Genomic DNA, 17,579 nt, shown 5'->3' with positions numbered 1-17,579 from the left:
ACGCATGCGCCGATATCTGTCGCCTGGAATATTTTATTCCCCTCACGGGAATCGAACCCAAGCTGTGGGTTTGTTGCATCCGTGCTCTACTGACTGAGCTAATGAACGGATGATGTGACTCCTTTTTTGTGCATTTATCTTTGACGTGGATAGTGGGGTAGACGTGCAGTGGGGTAGACGTGGATAGTGAGGGACTGAATATTTACTATTCTGTCCATAACGGCACATATCTCGGTAACGCGGCTGAGTGGGATTGGCCGCCGTTCCGTTGGGGTCATCGGCGCCCAATACCGCGCCGCTCCGTCGGGGTCTGTGGCGTGGAGCGTTACACCGGGGAACAGAGAATCCATGGCATCTGGTTCGATGCTGGAATTCAATTCAGGTTTTATTATTGTGTACCTCTGAGGTTGACCACTAGATGTCGACATTTCATTCCACTACTAATCAAGCCACTGTTTCATTGTCTTTTTCTCAACCATCCACTGTGAGATACCGGGATACCCAGTATCCGTATCTACGGATACCTCTGCATTGAAGCGTCTGAAAACACGTGATCATTTCGCATTAAGTGCGTTGATATCATCTGAAACAGGTGGTCCTTGATGGCCCAGTGGAATCATGGGACAGGGCTGCGGTCAGGAGGAGCAGGACAGGGCTGAGGGCCGTCCATGGGGTTAATTAATAACATCTGTGTCCAATTAAACTCTCTTCACATCTCCTTCCCTGGAGTTCTGTCTGTCCAACCTGACAATGTGACGCCTCTCTCTGCCACGCCCCCCACTGCGGGACAGTGAGACCAAGTGGCCAACTCTGGTACTGCAAAGAGAGTCTGAGAGACAGGGAGATCCCTGCTATTGAACAGTCTAGTATGATTGCTGGCGTGGAAAGAAATATATATTTTATAAACATAAAGTAATACACATACTATGTTTGATAACAAATGGATTTTAAAAAGGAGCTTGTGTGTGAATGAGTGAATGTAATGCACACTATGAAGCACTTTGGATAAGGGTGCTTTATAAATGCACCAATTACCGTTTATCATACTACAGTCATATAACATAATAATCATCAAACTATAATCATAATAGTATGAGAAAAATATCAAACATCAAAACAGAACAGTATCAAATATAAACACACAGCGTGTGCACAGAAAAAAAAAATGTACCTCAGACTCTAGTATAAAGTATAAAGACATCATGTAGCAGCAGATATGAAATATGTAAGCTGTAGGCTTATGTGTGAATGGAGTGTATACAATACAATGTCATAGTGTCAGTGTGATGGCATCTTAAAGTTATGACTGACAAGGTGACAGGGATCAGTGTCTGTTCAGCAGGACTTTTTCACCATTTATCATGCATTTGAATGCAGAGAGTATCCACAGGGTATCCACAGAGTACCCACGGGATACTCGTTTCCGTGCACTTTGATGTACGCATGCGCCGATATCTGTCGCCTGGAATATTTTATTCCCCTCACGGGAATCGAACCCAAGCTGTGGGTTTGTTGCATCCGTGCTCTACTGACTGAGCTAATGAACGGATGATGTGACTCCTTTTTTGTGCATTTATCTTTGACGTGGATAGTGGGGTAGACGTGCAGTGGGGTAGACGTGGATAGTGAGGGACTGAATATTTACTATTCTGTCCATAACGGCACATATCTCGGTAACGCGGCTGAGTGGGATTGGCCGCCGTTCCGTTGGGGTCATCGGCGCCCAATACCGCGCCGCTCCGTCGGGGTCTGTGGCGTGGAGCGTTACACCGGGGAACAGAGAATCCATGGCATCTGGTTCGATGCTGGAATTCAATTCAGGTTTTATTATTGTGTACCTCTGAGGTTGACCACTAGATGTCGACATTTCATTCCACTACTAATCAAGCCACTGTTTCATTGTCTTTTTCTCAACCATCCACTGTGAGATACCGGGATACCCAGTATCCGTATCTACGGATACCTCTGCATTGAAGCGTCTGAAAACACGTGATCATTTCGCATTAAGTGCGTTGATATCATCTGAAACAGGTGGTCCCTCAAGGTCCCGACACACTGCTCACTAAACGCGTTGATGGACTTCAAGTGGAAGTGGATTTTGATTGATTTTTTGAATTTCTGATCAGTCCCCGTTGTCTGCATGAAATTGGCATGAGGTTGGTTGAATTTAACTTTATTTACAACGAGTGCTGTCCATCGGAACGCAAAAACATATGTGTGTCTGGTTAGAGAGTAGAGAGTGCTGATCAGATATGAATCAAGTATATTCATATTCAATAATTCGATTGTGTATTACTTGGCCACCATGACTTTAAGGCAAAACTAAAACCAAGCTACGTCCAACGATGCACACAGTACATAACTGCACACAGTCTCTGGATGGAGTGTTTAGGGGATTGATGCATCTAGTTCAGTGCTTCTTAAAAGTGGATCTATAGGACTCTATAGTTACTTGAGGGGGTTCCAAATGAACCATTACAGGTCTGTAACTCTGAGAGAGTCCACATGGAACCAAATGTAATGTTAGGTACTTAGAGTTATCCTTGGAATAAAGACAATTTGAGAACCACATAGGCTACTGGTCTAGCTGCGTCAACAACACGTGGTGTGTTTTATACCGGGTGCATCTCTCCATTCTGACAGACACTAACCCTATCGCTTAACCTAATCCTAACCTTAACCTCTATGGAAGTGTTGCCACTCGGACAATAAGAAGTCACTGTCGGAGTGGCGACATGTCGGAATGGAGAGAGCCCCCCTCTTATACCATGAGTCTGTTGGTTCAGCATTTGATGCTGCCGCATGGCCTGACTGACTGCACAGCTGCATGAACAGATTGTGGCTGGGGCGATAAAGTGTCTTTTCGTGAGGCGAAACATAGATCATGATTTAAGATGTAACCAGAAAAAGCAGCCTTCACAGACTGTGGATGCAGTCCAGAGAGGCGAGTAGAAACTGATAATGTCATGTCTGTACATGCTCCTTCCGATGTCAACACTTTTCTTCAGCTAGGGAGGTGATACGACTGCAAATTGTTGCTATTATGAACTTCTGATGGGCATGCAGTCTGAGAAACTTTCTCAGAACTCGTGCATCCACAGATATCAGGAGAGCCTGTCCAGAAGTGGGGAGGAGCATGTATTGGCCTTTAAGTCAGGATTCATTAACTCCCAAGCACTGTAGTTATGTTCATGGTGACTGCTTCAGACAGGCAACAAACAATAAACAAGAAGAAAGTTTTCCGATGTCTTACTCGTCGTGATGAGTCAAGGAGGAACGGCAGAGGGAGATAATTACACCTCTGAGCTCCTGAAATGCATTATGTGAAACTGATGAAGCGTGCTGAACAGTCATACATGCTGAGCTCCTGTTTTTACTCCATTATTTAGCAGGTAGGGAAGAATCGCTCTCGTTCTCTTATCTCCCTCTCCCTCCCTCACTCTCTCCCCCCCTCTCTCTCCCTCTCTCCCACTTGTTCCCTCTCTCTCTCTCTCTCTCTCTCTCTCTCTCTCTCTCTCTCTCTCTCTCTCTCTCTCACCCCTTCTCTAGCAGGTGGGATGAACGCACAAGATAATTACCCAGACTGAGAGCCAGTTGACGAGGTGAGGTAACGAGGGATCAAGTAAACCAGCGTTTCATACAAATGAGTGTGCCCCTGTCTGTGTGTGTGTGTGTGTGTGTGTGTGTGTGTGTGTGTGTGTGTGTGTGTGTGTGTGTGTGTGTGTGTGTGTGTGTGTGTGTGTGCGCGCGCGCGTGCATTTCGCCAATATACCTACTTTCAGCTATGTTCAATGTCGTCCTAAAATGTGGATGTCCTCATTAGCATAGTAATTCAAGGGTGTGTGTGTGTGTGTGTGTGTGTGTGTGTGTGTGTGTGTGTGCGTGTGCGTGTGCGTGTGCGTGTGTGTGTGTGTGTGTGTGCACGTGTTAATGTCCTCATTTGGTTTTAATGAACAGGTGCATCATTCCATGACTCAGAAACATAGTTAGATGTTTGCATTTTTCTCTCCAGGAAAAGAGTCCCTTCCTCCCACACAGCTAAATCTGGGGCAAAGTACTATAACAGTCAAGAGCCAACCCTATAATGTAGTTAAACAGCAACATACTGTATACAGCCAACCCTAATGTAGTTAAACAGCAACGTACTGTATACAACCAACCCCAATGTAGTTAAACAGCATGATGAAGAAGATCTAACCTTGCGTCACCAGGCTTTCCACCGTGGAGGAAAGCCAGGTATTCTGGCCCATGTGATCCTCTTTAGAAAAAAAGAATCATGTGTGTTCCCCACATAATGCGAATCATTTAGTTTCTATGAGTTAGCATAAAAGATGGACGTACTGTACCAAAACGATTATGCCAAACAAAACATATTCTAAACTAAGGGCATCCTTTGGGAGTTCTCGGGTGGCGCAGTGTTAAAGTCCCTGCCCACCACCATGTAGGTTGTGGGTTTGAATCCACTGTGGTACAACCACAACAGCTAAAAAAACCTGTCCATTATGAGCACGGAACTCCATGTATGGAGATAACTGACGTCACGGACAGAACGGCCCATACAAGGAGATATGCAGGTGCGAGTTTTTTAGGAATTAAAAGAAAACGCCATAATGAATGTGTATGGGAGGGGATGGGTGCAAGGATTATTTGGGCGCAATCCGAACCGTCTCCAAATCCAAACTTGTCATCAATGCACTTACTGTTGAAATCGATGACTTTTGTCTGAGAACTCGTTGACACTGTTCTGTTCCCAGAGGCGCACTGCAGCACACAGAGACACAGAGACACAGAGACAGCTCCCGGTCCATGTGATCCAAGGCTCTGTGTGCGTGAGCCTGAATGTTTCAAAGTGTCTGCATGTAAGTGAGTGCCGCGTACGTGCATGTGCATTTGCGCGTGCCTATTAACAGCAAATTGTAATTAAGCAAAACATAATATGAATTATTAAAATATTTGTTATAATTGTAAAAGGCATTGTTACAAGACTCTCGTTCTGTTTTCCAAAGTTTCCATCAGCAGCTCCTAGACTGAATTAAACAGATTAATTAAGTTCTACGACTAATTATGCAATGTGCTGAGAGGGACGGCAGTCGGATCAGCGGTTCCACACAATCTGTCTAAAATGTGAGGAATCACATGCGCTTGTGTGTGTGTGTGTGTGTGTGTGTGTGTGTGTGTGTGTGTGTGTGTGTGTGTGTGTGTGTGTGTGTGCGTGTGTGTGTGTTAACCATTTAGTAAAACAGACCTGAGTTGCACTGTACTTGGTGCGTTCTTTTTCCATCTCTTCACAAAAAATAACGTCAAGAATAAAGTTATTTTCACTTCCACGGCCACTTGAGGGCACCAAAGTCTGTAAGCCTTGCCAGAGTCTCTCCCATAGACGAGCGCTGTAACATACGGGGACCCACGCAGCAGTGACGTGCGTGTACATTTGCGCGTGCCTATTAACTCTCCTACTGCCAGATTATTTATTTATTTATTGGGTCTGGTGCCATCAAAAAGCGGCTTACCTTTGCGACGTTATAGTAGATAGATAGACATTTATTTTTTTATTTTTTTTGATTGTGCAATAGTGCACTTTGGTCTGCCAGGCAGCAGAGGGCGGCGTCATGCGAGAATGAATGTGAATTTGCCTGTTATGTGTTGCCGTGCATTCAGACCAGTCACTGGCCACAGAGCCTCACAGCCAGAGGAAATCAACAAGGAAGTGAATTGGTCTCCGTTGATGTTAACGCATAATGGATTTTTTACACCATCACCGCGGAAAATGTGTTTACAGTACACGGCGGCGCGACCCCTCATCAGCTTAAGGACATCAACAAGGTAAACGAACGAACGCGAACGAGCGCCGTATTGGCGCGGAGGTCTCTTGAGAATTGGGGCGAACAGGAACGACCAAAGCAGTATAAGAGTTAACAGCAAATTGTAATTAAGCAAAACATAATATGAATTATTAAAATATTTGTTATAATTGTAAAAGGCATTGTTACAAGACTCTCGTTCTGTTTTCCAAAGTTTCCATCAGCAGCTCCTAGACTGAATTAAACACATTAATTAAGTTCTACGACTAATTATGCAATGTGCTGAGAGGGACGGCAGTCGGATCAGCGGTTCCACACAATCTGTCTAAAATGTTAGGAATCACACGCGTGTGTGTGTGTGTGTGTGTGTGTGTGTGTGTGTGTGTGTGTGTGCGTGTGTGTGTGTGTGTGTGTGTGCGTGTGTGTGTGTGTGTGTGTGTGTGTGTGTGTGTGTGTGTTGCCCCGAGGAGGGGGGGACATATCCCCTCCACTTGAGCTGAATTACACAGTTGTTTTATGCAGATTTAAAGGCATTTTTTAAATGAAATACACATGAATTCATTAAGTCTATATTAGATCTTTTTATTGAACCACAGTAACAAGAGGAAACGTAACTTAAAATGTGTTGACAAACGAAATTGCATTTCCATTATGCATCTGTTCAAAGGTACTTACATTGTTGCTTGATTTAAAGAACGACGTTATCGTTTTTTGGTTTTTTGACCGTTTCATTTTGACTGAGAATGATGTGAGACTAGCCTACACACACCAGCAGCAGGTCCAGCACCTGCAATGACGGTCTCCTTCTGCCACTGCTTGTCACTATCGCGTTGCATTAATTAAACTCATTCAGAACAGCTGAGCTGAGCTGCCGACTGCACTGTGACTGCACTGGTGGGACTGTGCCTCTAGAGGGCAGTAATACGCCTTGAAATGAGAACTACTCAGTGTGTACAGTATAATCGATCATATTTGCGGCTTTTTCTTGGACCTGAACACTGGAGGGGATATCCCCCCCACCCAAAAAAAGTGGAGGTGTTAATCCCCCCCGTCCCCCCTACCCCCTGCGCGCATGGTGTGTTAACCATTTAGTAAAACAGACCTGAGTTGCACTGTACTTGGTGCGTTCTTTTTCCATCTCTTCACAAGAAATAGCGTCATTAACGTCAAGAATAAAGTTATTTTCACTTCCACGGCCACTTGAGGGCGCCAAAGTCTGTAAGCCTTGCCAGAGTCTCTCCCATAGACGAGCGCTGTAACATACGGGGACCCACGCAGCAGTGACGTGCGTGTACACGTGTGTGCGTGTCATGAAAAAGACCCGGATGAAAATGGCTACAAGATAGCCATAGGCTATCAGTCATGTTAGAAGCCCGATAAATAAACCTTTTCTGCTTCCATAAGAACACAGTTCAGAGAAAATGAGCTTCAAAGATGTGAGAATGTATTGGATTCGGCGGTGCGATTCGGCGGCGAGACGCTCTCGCGGGCCGATGTAAACAGATCGCGGCCGGCGGCCTGGATGAAAATTTTGCCTCAGGCTTCGTTGAGGCCTCCGATTATTTAATTCATTTTATATAAAAAGCCGATATAGTTTGGGATCGGCACCCCGTGAAACGTTGCACCGCCGACAGCATAGATTCAATAAACATTGGGGTGCTGTAAACTTGGCATCTGGCCATTTTCAATGGAATAAATCGTCGGACCACGTAGAATGGCTCGTTGGAAAGCGTAGGACGAGCCAGGACCACCCACGTCTCTACAAGCAGCTCAGGGTAAGTAAAATAGCAAAACAAATATTGTTTCTTGCCGAAAAAAAGCCGAACTTGTTCGGGATCGGCACACAAAGGGTTGTTTCATAATCTTATACGGTAGATTTGTTTACTGCATTTGACAGAAATGTAAGGTACTGCAAAGTGTAAATGTAATCAAAGGCGATTTTAAGGGGTGTCCTAGGGTGCACGTGCACCCCCTGGCCGCCAGGCGGCCATTTTGATTTTTTTTTTTTTTTTGTAATGTAACTTTATTTTATAATTATTAAATAAAACAGTGATCGTGATTTGTAAAATGTGCGCAAAAATAGAGGTGGAGGGGCAAGTATTTCAGCTTGCTTGCTTGCAATGTAAGACCTATCAGCTTGCTTGGCGACGGCGCTGTTGGCAGACTTGGCAGGCACTGTGGGTGGGCTGTGAGATTGACACCTGTGCTGGCCGGCTGTGTGACTCTCTGATATGATGACCCACAATTCCGTGATTTCCTTATCTGTTTCCGCCCGCCTAAAACAATATGGATACAGCAGCAGAGCAGCAATAATGGCGAAACGAACTATAAATACAAAGACAATTGACCAATTCTTTATAAAAAAGAGCAAACCCAGTGCCACAACCGATAATTCATCATCAGGAAATGTGAACACGGGTTCACTCGACACTGATAGTAATGCTAATGAACGTGAACCAGAGGAGGTGGACGGAGCTTGCAGCAGCAGTGATCCAGCCACCGACATCACTGTGGAAGGCTCGCCGTTGCCGGAGACCGAGGCCCCGGTTCCTCCACAGCAAGCAAGCCCCACTCCAGACTCAACTGTTGTTACCCCAGGCCCAGACCCAGAGGAGCCAAATGAAGCCAACTTTGTTCATGAAAGAGACCCTTGCCATGGCCCGGATAAAGCCAAGCAGTTTTTGGCTTTGGGTCCATATCAGCCAGAAGATGTAGAATGTCCATTAAAGGCCGCTGGCGAAAAACAACGCAAATTCAGAAAGGAGTGGTTTAAAGATTTTGCCTGGCTGGAGTATAGCGTGCGGCGTGCGCCATGACCGGGCGTTCTGCTTTCCATGTCGGGCCTTTGGTTCTGAGAACGCCGAGCAAGCTTTCAGGAGGACAGGTACATAAAGACACATCTCTGTTTACACAATGCTGTTGTACTCCCTCCAAGTGCATAGTCTATTATGTTATGAGCGCAGTTTCTCTACTTTGAGACAACTAAAAACGTATTTACGGACAACCATGACTGATAAAAGAGTGTCAGATATAGGCATTTTACAGATTGAGAAAATACACGAAATTAAAGTGCAGAAAATAATTGAAAGGTTTGCAAGTGCCAAAACCCGGAGGCTGCAGTTCATTGTGTAATAAGGATGTGTCTACTATTTGTTTTTGTGAAATGCTTATTTGACACTGTAAATGACTGCTTGATTGCTTGATGAATGATGATTAACTTGATGTTTGGCTTTATATGTCCTGGCTGTGCTGCCTCTGTCTGCAAAATAAGTAAATAAATCCTATAGATAGACATATGGTGTCTAGAAAAAGAAGCACCTGTTTTACACTTTTTTTTGTTTATATTGTGTTACATTTGGGTACAAAATTAACTGCAGAAATCCGCTAAAACAACATTACAAAACCGCTAATATCCGCAATTTTTTTAAGCGCGCCCGCGAGCGTCGGGCACGCGCGCTGGTTGTGCACCCCCTGCTGGAAGAGGCTAGAATCGCCTATGAATGTAATGCAGGGGTGAGGTGGAGGAGAAGGTTAATGGACCGTTTGTCAGCCTTCTGATTGGTCCCTGAGACTCCCTGACTGGCCAACCAGAAAAAAACATTCACTTTTTGCTATCGGGGGTGGAGTTGTGGCGAGTTGTGCAGTGAGAGAATGTTGCTTCAGGCTTTCAACAACGGTCCGCTCTGCGCGGCACGGCGTTCGTGCAGTACGGCCGCGCGAGGTGATAGCGATTTCGCTCATTATAATGAATAAGCTTCAACAGACTAGTTCACATGGACCTTATCAATGTAACTAAGAGTTTCGATTGGGTACATATATTTTAAATGGGCAGAATTACGAAAGCCAGCCTATTATGTGAGGAGAATAGGCTGGCTTTCATTTTCCTACCCAAAATGCACTGCACTTTCTCTTTCTATTGATCTCCTCTATCTGATCCAGAGGATTAAACTAATTAAAACATATATTTTCGGGGGAAAACTAGTGTTTTGCTATGTAATTACTGTACTTTTTTCTTCCCTTTTTATTAATATCACGTAGATGTGTTTTTTTTTTTGTACTTTATATAGCTGTAATGAGGCTATGAAAAAAAAAGAAATTCCCATCCACTTCCACTATAAAAGAATCTGCAATGGTGATTCTGTCCCACTGGGATTAAACAAATTAAAACATATATTTTCGGGGGAAACCCCCTGTTTTGCAACGTAACTACTGTACCTTTGTCTTCCCTTTTTATTAATATCACCTAGATGTTTTTCCTTTGGTACTTTAAATTGCAATAATGAGGCAATGAAAATACCCTCATTCACTGCCACTATAAAAACAATCTGCCCAGGGTCATCTGTACCACCATAGTAACAGGGCAGAATGGGGCGGGATTTGCAAATGAGAGAATTGCCCTGCATGTGCCAAAAATGTTTGAAAACCACTGGCCCAGTCTATCAAATATTTAAGAAATGGCCTGTAATTTTAACATACAGGATCTTGTCTATAACATACATTCTTACAGTATTTATTTGCATGTTAGTCAGATTATATGTTAGTCAGACAGTCAGCTATATTTGACTATATACAGTAGGTAGGCTGAGGGACCCACATATGAGGAGATATTGTGTGTTTTGGACAAACAGCAGCGTGGTGCTGTTTGTGGTGATAAGCTTAATGTCAGAGTGTTTTTGTTGGAGCGCCTCAGTGCGGCTGCAGAGTTCATGTGCAACCTCTTCCAGAGAGAGATGGAAACACTAGAAACTCTGCTGGAGAAACAAAACAAACTGCTGGACATTGACTGTGATATGGACATCGATCTACACACTGCAGGTATGACACAGTCTGCATGGTGAGGCGTTGATAAGCTGTAGATCTGGACTGTTTGGCACTGCATTGATAAGTTGTACTGTCTATAATAAGTATTACTTTGTGTTATGAAGTCACACTTATGTAGCATTGACTGTTCTTGACACACACACACACACACACACACACACACACACACACACACACACACACACACACACACACACACACACACACACACACACACACACACAGAAATATTACGACTGCTCTGTATTGTTGATTCTTCTTTTTTGCTGTACACAACAGTACTTCTTTTATTTTCTTACTTCTCTGTACATTTTTAACCTTAACTGCTATGCCGCCTCTGGGCGACTAATTTCCCCCCTTGGGATAATAAAGGTGTCTGTCTGTCTGTCTGTCTGTCTGTCTGTCTGTCTGTCTGTCTGTCTGTCTGGTTTGGGGGATCAGTGCTTGTAGATCAATATACAATACCAGCCAGTATACTCACACACACAATGGAAATCTGACTTCAGATGGAGAAGCCTTCCGTATTATTAAAGTCCTTATTCGTGTCACAAAGTCCTTATTATTAAAGTGCATATTGCATTCCTTCATTCCAGACCAGTGTGTGGAGTCCAGTCTGCAGGTGAAGATCAGTTCTCCTGCCAGGACTATTAAACAGGAACCTGAAGACCACCTTAAACAGGAACCTGAAGACCACCTGGATCTCAGTAAGTTTTGAGCACTCTGCCTTTATTTATTTTATTGGTGACAGTGGGCCAGTACTGCGGTAGCCCTAGAATGTCTGTGATCGTACATATAACACTTTGTGTATATTCCAAATACACAGCATTGATCGGTCCCCTCCGCTTGCGGTTAGCATAATCTCCGCAGCAGAAATATAATTAGTGCTACTTTTCCTAAGACTTGAAGTCAGATATTGTCCTCTAGTTTCATATCCCTTTGAAAGTTCTGTTTGAAAACATGCGTTCAGTTAAATATCTCCACTACACTTTTCCACAAGCTTCACGAACCGTGTCAATATGCCGACGGGTCGGCTTTCCGACCACCTAAACCTAACCTTAACCCTAACCCTAACCTCAGTAAAACTAACGCTGGTGAATGCTAACCTGGTGAATGTTAGCCTAGTCGGACCAACAGACCCTCGAACGCTCAGTCCCCGAGCTTCACGTGGACGACATTCAGTCTGGGGCGAGGGGCCATGGAGTGAGTGCTGGACTGAATTTATAAAAACCTCCTTTGGGAAGCAAGAACAAATGGGTGGGGCACACAAGCTTGTCTCGTGTCTTCTGTGAGATCGTGAGATGTAAACAAATGTGACTGATGCTGGAGAAAAGGTCCATATGTAGGCAATAGTGAAGTCCAGCAAATTAACAAAATAGGTTTGATGTAGGATTTTTGGTGTTTATTCTTTTTTTTTTATCTAAGAGTGTATGTTTGAGAACCTTTTGCCTGATGAAGACGTAAAGTCGAAACGTTGCAGTTGCCTATAATAAAAGTAAGTTTGGAGCATATAAGCATATATATGGAGCATATAAACAGTGTGCGGCGTTCTTCTCCTTCCACTATCTGATACCTTGATGTCCAGCACCTGGCCTGAATATAGGCTTGAGATGTGCACACAATCTTGTCTATCAACTGTTTGAGAACCTTCTCATTGCAACAGAACTCCATTTTAGAATCTTTAAATACCTTAAATTAGTTTGTAAACAGAGCTGTGTTTTTGTGTTTCCTTATACCCTTCTGGGGGGTGGTGACACATATTAACATGTCAAAGCCAACATTTACATCTGCAGTTTCTGTTGGCTAAAGTGTGGCTATTGTTCTCAGGCTTCAGCTACAGATCACCACCAATAGGTTAGGGCGGGTGAGGGGTGGAGTTAACAATCCATTGTTCACACGCTTACCTGCCTGCCAGTAGTGTGACAAACTTTGAGAGCCCTTTAGTCTGATTCTTGGTTTGAGGTTTAACTACATTCAACTAAGCATATCTTCTTCAAATATATTCAGATTTCAATGAATGACACATCATTTGAAAGCTAATATTCTGTACTTTCATGATCTGCAAAAAGCTGAAAAAAGACCAATGCCTACATATGGACCTTTTCTCCAGCCTTGGTCACAAATAACGGACACATTCTTTACTGCACAGCGCAGACTGTGCACCATCAAATTAACATTTTAGAAGATGCTGGCAACAAGTAATCTGTTGATACTTTTTTTCCAGTGACAGCTATGTACTGAGGTACTGCAGTGGAGGTACAATATTCAAAACCTTCAGAGAGTCTTGTTGTATTTTCTTCCTAGATTTCCTGCTCATTCCTGCGTGTAAAGGGGAGGTTTCACCTGAAGAGGAGTGGAGCTCCAGTCTGGTCCAGGATGAACCTCCACAGATTAAAGAGGAACAGGAGGAGCTACTTGATAGACCAGAAGAGGCTGGTGGGTCAATGTTGACATTTTTAGTAGTGAAAAGTGAAGATGATGATAAACGGAGAGTGTAGCCAGCACCTCAGCTGAACATACTGTATGAAAACACAGGCTGAGGACTGTGGAACATCACAACCAACCAGTGATGACCAGCTCCTCTCTTCACACTGTTATGAATCAGACAATGAAGACGGTGATGAGTGGGATGAGACTAGGGGAGATCAGTCTGCTTTAAACACACTGAAATTACACTTATCTAGCATTGACTGTTCTTAGGGTTTTACCGACGTAAATAGACTGCTCTGTATTGTTGATTCTTATTTTTTGCCTTGTTTTTTCTCTGTAAACAGCAGTACTTTTTTTCTTTTCATACTTCTCTGTAACTTTGTAACCTTAAAGGTGTATTTCACAGGGGTTTTGTAGAAACGGTTTGAAAACGGGGCAGGACCGTATCACAGATTGATTGACATTTGCTCTGGCATCGCTTCTAGAACTAGGTGACTTCCTGGTTTTCATAGTGTGGGCAAGGGGAGACGGGCTGACTGACAGACAGTATTAGCTTAACCTACAGTACAGCACAGTACAGGACAGTAAAGTAAAGTACAATAGAGGCACGCCATGACGTCATCAATAATATTAGTTCTGGCCGAAAACATGTGTTTAGACTAAATATCTCCACTACACTTTCCACAAGCTTCACATGGACAATGTTCAGTCCGGGGTGAGGGGCCCTGGAATGAGTGCTGGACTGAACTTATCAAAACTTCCTTTGGGAAGCACAAACGTGTGGGGCACACAGTTGGTCTAACATTTAAGATTCAACATTTAAGTTACTTCTTTAAAACTAATAGGGACCACCTCTCATTTGCCTCTTATTGTCTTATTCAGCTCGTCTCGCATCTTCTATGAGATCGCTAGATGTAAACAAATAATGGACACATTCTTTACTGCACAGCGCAGTCAGCGCACCATCAGATTTACATTTTAGAAGATGCTGGCAAAAAGGTAATCTGTTGATACTTTTTCCAGCAACAACTCTGCACTGAGGTACTGCAGTGGAGGTACAATATTCAAAACCTTTATAGATTCTCGTTGTATTTTCTTCCTAGATTTCCTGCTCATCCCTGTGTGTAAAGAGGAGGTTTCACCTGAAGAGGAGTGGAGCTCCAGTCTCGTCCAGGAGGAACAACAACCTCCACAGATTAAAGAGGAACAGGAGGAGCCAATTGAAAGACCAGAAGAGGCTGGTGGGTCAACAACATTGACATTACCAGTGGTGAAAAGTGAAGATGCTGATGAACACAGAGAGACAGAGCCTGTAGCCAGCACCTCAGCTGAACGCATGCAAACACAAGCTGATGTAGAGGACTGTGGAACATCACAACCAACTAGTGATGACCAGCTCCTCTCTTCACACTGTTCTGAATCTGACACTGAAGACAGTGATGACTGGGATGAGACTAGGGGAGATCAGTCAGCTTTAAACACACTGAAACCACACAAGGCACCAAATGTGGGAGGACAGGGCAAGCCGTCCCAGGATCTGACATCATCAAAAGAAACTCACTCCAGGAGGAGTCAAACAGGGAAGAAAAGCTTTAGTTGTACAGAGTGTGGCAAAATGTTTAATCAAAAGGGACATCTAAAAACACACATGAGGACACATACAGGGGAAAAGCCCTTTTCTTGTACAGTAGCGGGGCAGATAAATGCATTTTTGCACTAAAATACTTCACAAGTGGAAAGAAACCTAAAACTTTTCACAAGTACTCCTTAGGGGTTGTTCCTATGATAAAACACGTTAGACATTGAAAAATCAAAATGGCTGCCATGTTTCCAAGATGGCTGCCTCTGAACAGTACGCCAGCCAGTTAATGTACGATTTCCATAATATTAGAGTCGTTTTGTAGGTTTTAAAACATACTGAGTTCATTTATTACACTTTTAAGGCAGTCAGAATAACCTTTCTGACTTTTGGTTGGGGTCTTTCCTCACGTGGGACACCCCAGACAGACCCCTGAGCCTATCTCAGTAATCGCATTGCTCCTGCTCCAGAGCAATGTTAAATTAGATCATAACTGAAGCATTAAAGTTGTTGTAACTGGGCTCTGAAAGCAAAAATTAGTAGTGGCAAATACCCAGGGGTCTTCCACGGGGGGTCCGGTACCCTAGGGGGTCCTGAGAGTTACTACAGGGGGCCTGCCGAATCTTGATGGGGAAGTTTATTTTTAGTTTTTATTAGTATTCTCAGTATTATTTATAACATTTTTGTGTTGGACAGACAGGTTCACACTCACAGGTGTTACTGCAGGGATTGCAAGAATTAAGGTATTGCAACTTCTCAATTTATTGCACTGCACTCACACTGACAACACAACACACACACACACACACACACACACACACACACACACACACACACACACACACACACACACACACACACACACACATACACACACACACACTTCTTTAAGAGCTCACGGTCAATTGTACCCAAAGAAATTCACTACTATACATGTCCTCCCTAATAGTGTTGACAGTTTCCACTATAGCATTTGCAGGGAGGAGTGCAAGGCAGGTTATTATGGAAGCTCAGGGTAATTTGTCAAGTATGACAAAGTAGGCATCATAATACGATACCTTCATCAAGGGACATGATTTTGAGGAAGTGCAAACACATGAAGAGGCTGATACCCCAATTCCTTATCAAGTCCATGCCTCCGGTACAAAAAAAGGAAATTGATATATTCGAGTGAGTTCAAGTTATTGGATGTTACAAATGTCAAGGGTTCCTTTGTGTACATAGATTTTAAGGTGCTGACTGGGAAAGAACATTTGTTGGAATCACCAAAAAGACATGGGTCAATGCCTACTTGATGATGATGATGACCAAGCCATTAGCCGCTTCAAGGACCTTGGCAAGGTCATTGCCCATTCCTCCTGAGCTTATAAATGGTGAGCTTCCATCAACATTGCAGTTGGAACATTTTGCATACCATGTTTACAGTTCAAAAGGTCCAAAAACCCTGGGATTACTCAGATGGGAACTATTTCTGTCAAAGAACTTGGAGGGTGAGATGCTACCTCCAACTTGTGCTGCACTGCTACCACATTACCTCCGTGCCAACTCCGTCACAATGCAGGATAAATCATACCTGACAAAATGCCCTGTGCTTCCACCAATCGAAGAAAATAGATGGAATTCAGAGAGTGGAGGGTATGTTCCAGTTAGGTTTCTTGCTCTCCCTGCTCCAAAGGCAGTAGCTCATCAAATGTGTCTGCAAAGCAGGTTGTAAGGGACGGTGCAGCTGCTCAAATAACCTGCCTTTCACTCTATGCTATGGTGGAGACTGTGTCAGCACTATTAGGTTGGACATTGAAGATGATGATGATGAAGACGAATATATCCTGCATGTCTGAAATTACTGTATTGTAGTGAATCTCTTTGGGCGTAATTGACCATGGGCTCTATAAGAGGATAAGGTGAGGGTTTTGGGGTGACAATAACAAAGAGTTGTGTGTGTGTGTGTGTGTGTGTGTGTGTGTGTGTGTGTGTGTGTGTGTGTGTGTGTGTGTGTGTGTGTGTGTGTGTGTGTGTGTGTGTGTGTGTGTGTTGTCAGTGTGAGTGCAGTGCAATAAATGGAAATGTTGGTTTGCGCCCAAAGTGAAAAGTTGCAATACCTTCATTATTGCAATCCCTGCAGTAACAGCTGTCAACCATAACTGTTTAACACAAAAACATTATAAATAATACTGAGAATACTAATAAACCATCAAAGTACAATACATAAAACCAGGATACATAAAAAACATTCTAAGTTTCAAATGTAAAAAAAAAAAAAGATCTCATAGAGATTTGGCAGGCCCCTGTAGTTGCTCTGAGGACCCCCCCAGGGATCTCGGACCCCCCGTGGAAGACCTCTGTTATTTGCTACTAGTCATTTTTTATTTCAGAGCATATTTCAGATCTAATTTAACATTGTTCTGGAGCAGGAGCAGAGCGATGACTGAAATAGGCTCAGGGGTCTGTCTGGGGGGTCCCAGGTGAGTTAAGACCCCAACCAAAAGTCTGAAAGGTTATCCTGGCAGCTTTAAAAGTGTAATAAATGAACTCAGGATGTTTTAAAACCTACAAAACAACTCTAATATTATGAAAATTCAATATAAACTGGCTGGCGTACTGTAAAACATATCCGAAAAGGCGGCCATCTTTAACACTGGCGGCCATTTTGAAAATTAAGTGTCTAATGTGATTTTTCTAAAGAATGACCCAAGAGGTACACTCTGTCAAATTTTGGTGCTTCTTTCCAGAACTGAAGTATTGTTCTCCTTAACTGCCCCGCTACAGTCTGTGGTAAAAGCTTTGCTGAAAAGGGTAGTCTAAAAAGACACACGCTGATCCATACAGGTGAAACCCACTTTATTTGTACAGTCTGTGGTAAAGGCTTTTCTCGAAAGGGTACATTAAAAACACACATGAGGACTCATACAGGAGAAAAGCCCTTTTCTTGTACATTTTGTGGTAAAGGTTTT

The 17,579-nt window shown here is 43.4% G+C and overlaps 1 pseudogene across 1 annotated transcript in view; it reads right to left on the bottom strand.

Annotated features, from left to right (window-relative positions):
- The window catches only part of LOC308281981 (ferrochelatase, mitochondrial-like), a 73,451-nt pseudogene that overhangs the window by 16,365 nt on the left and 39,507 nt on the right, over positions 1 to 17,579 (bottom strand). The window contains exon 3 of the transcript in view: positions 4,701 to 4,761. The product of the transcript in view is annotated as a ferrochelatase, mitochondrial-like (transcript). The remainder of the gene's footprint in view (positions 1 to 4,700; positions 4,762 to 17,579) is intronic.

Source organism: Nannobrachium achirus (assembly GCF_963921795.1).
Source record: "Nannobrachium achirus genome assembly, chromosome: 3".
In the NCBI taxonomy this organism is placed as follows: Eukaryota; Metazoa; Chordata; class Actinopteri; order Myctophiformes; family Myctophidae; genus Nannobrachium; species Nannobrachium achirus.
This window is presented reverse-complemented; position numbering and strand designations above follow the sequence as displayed.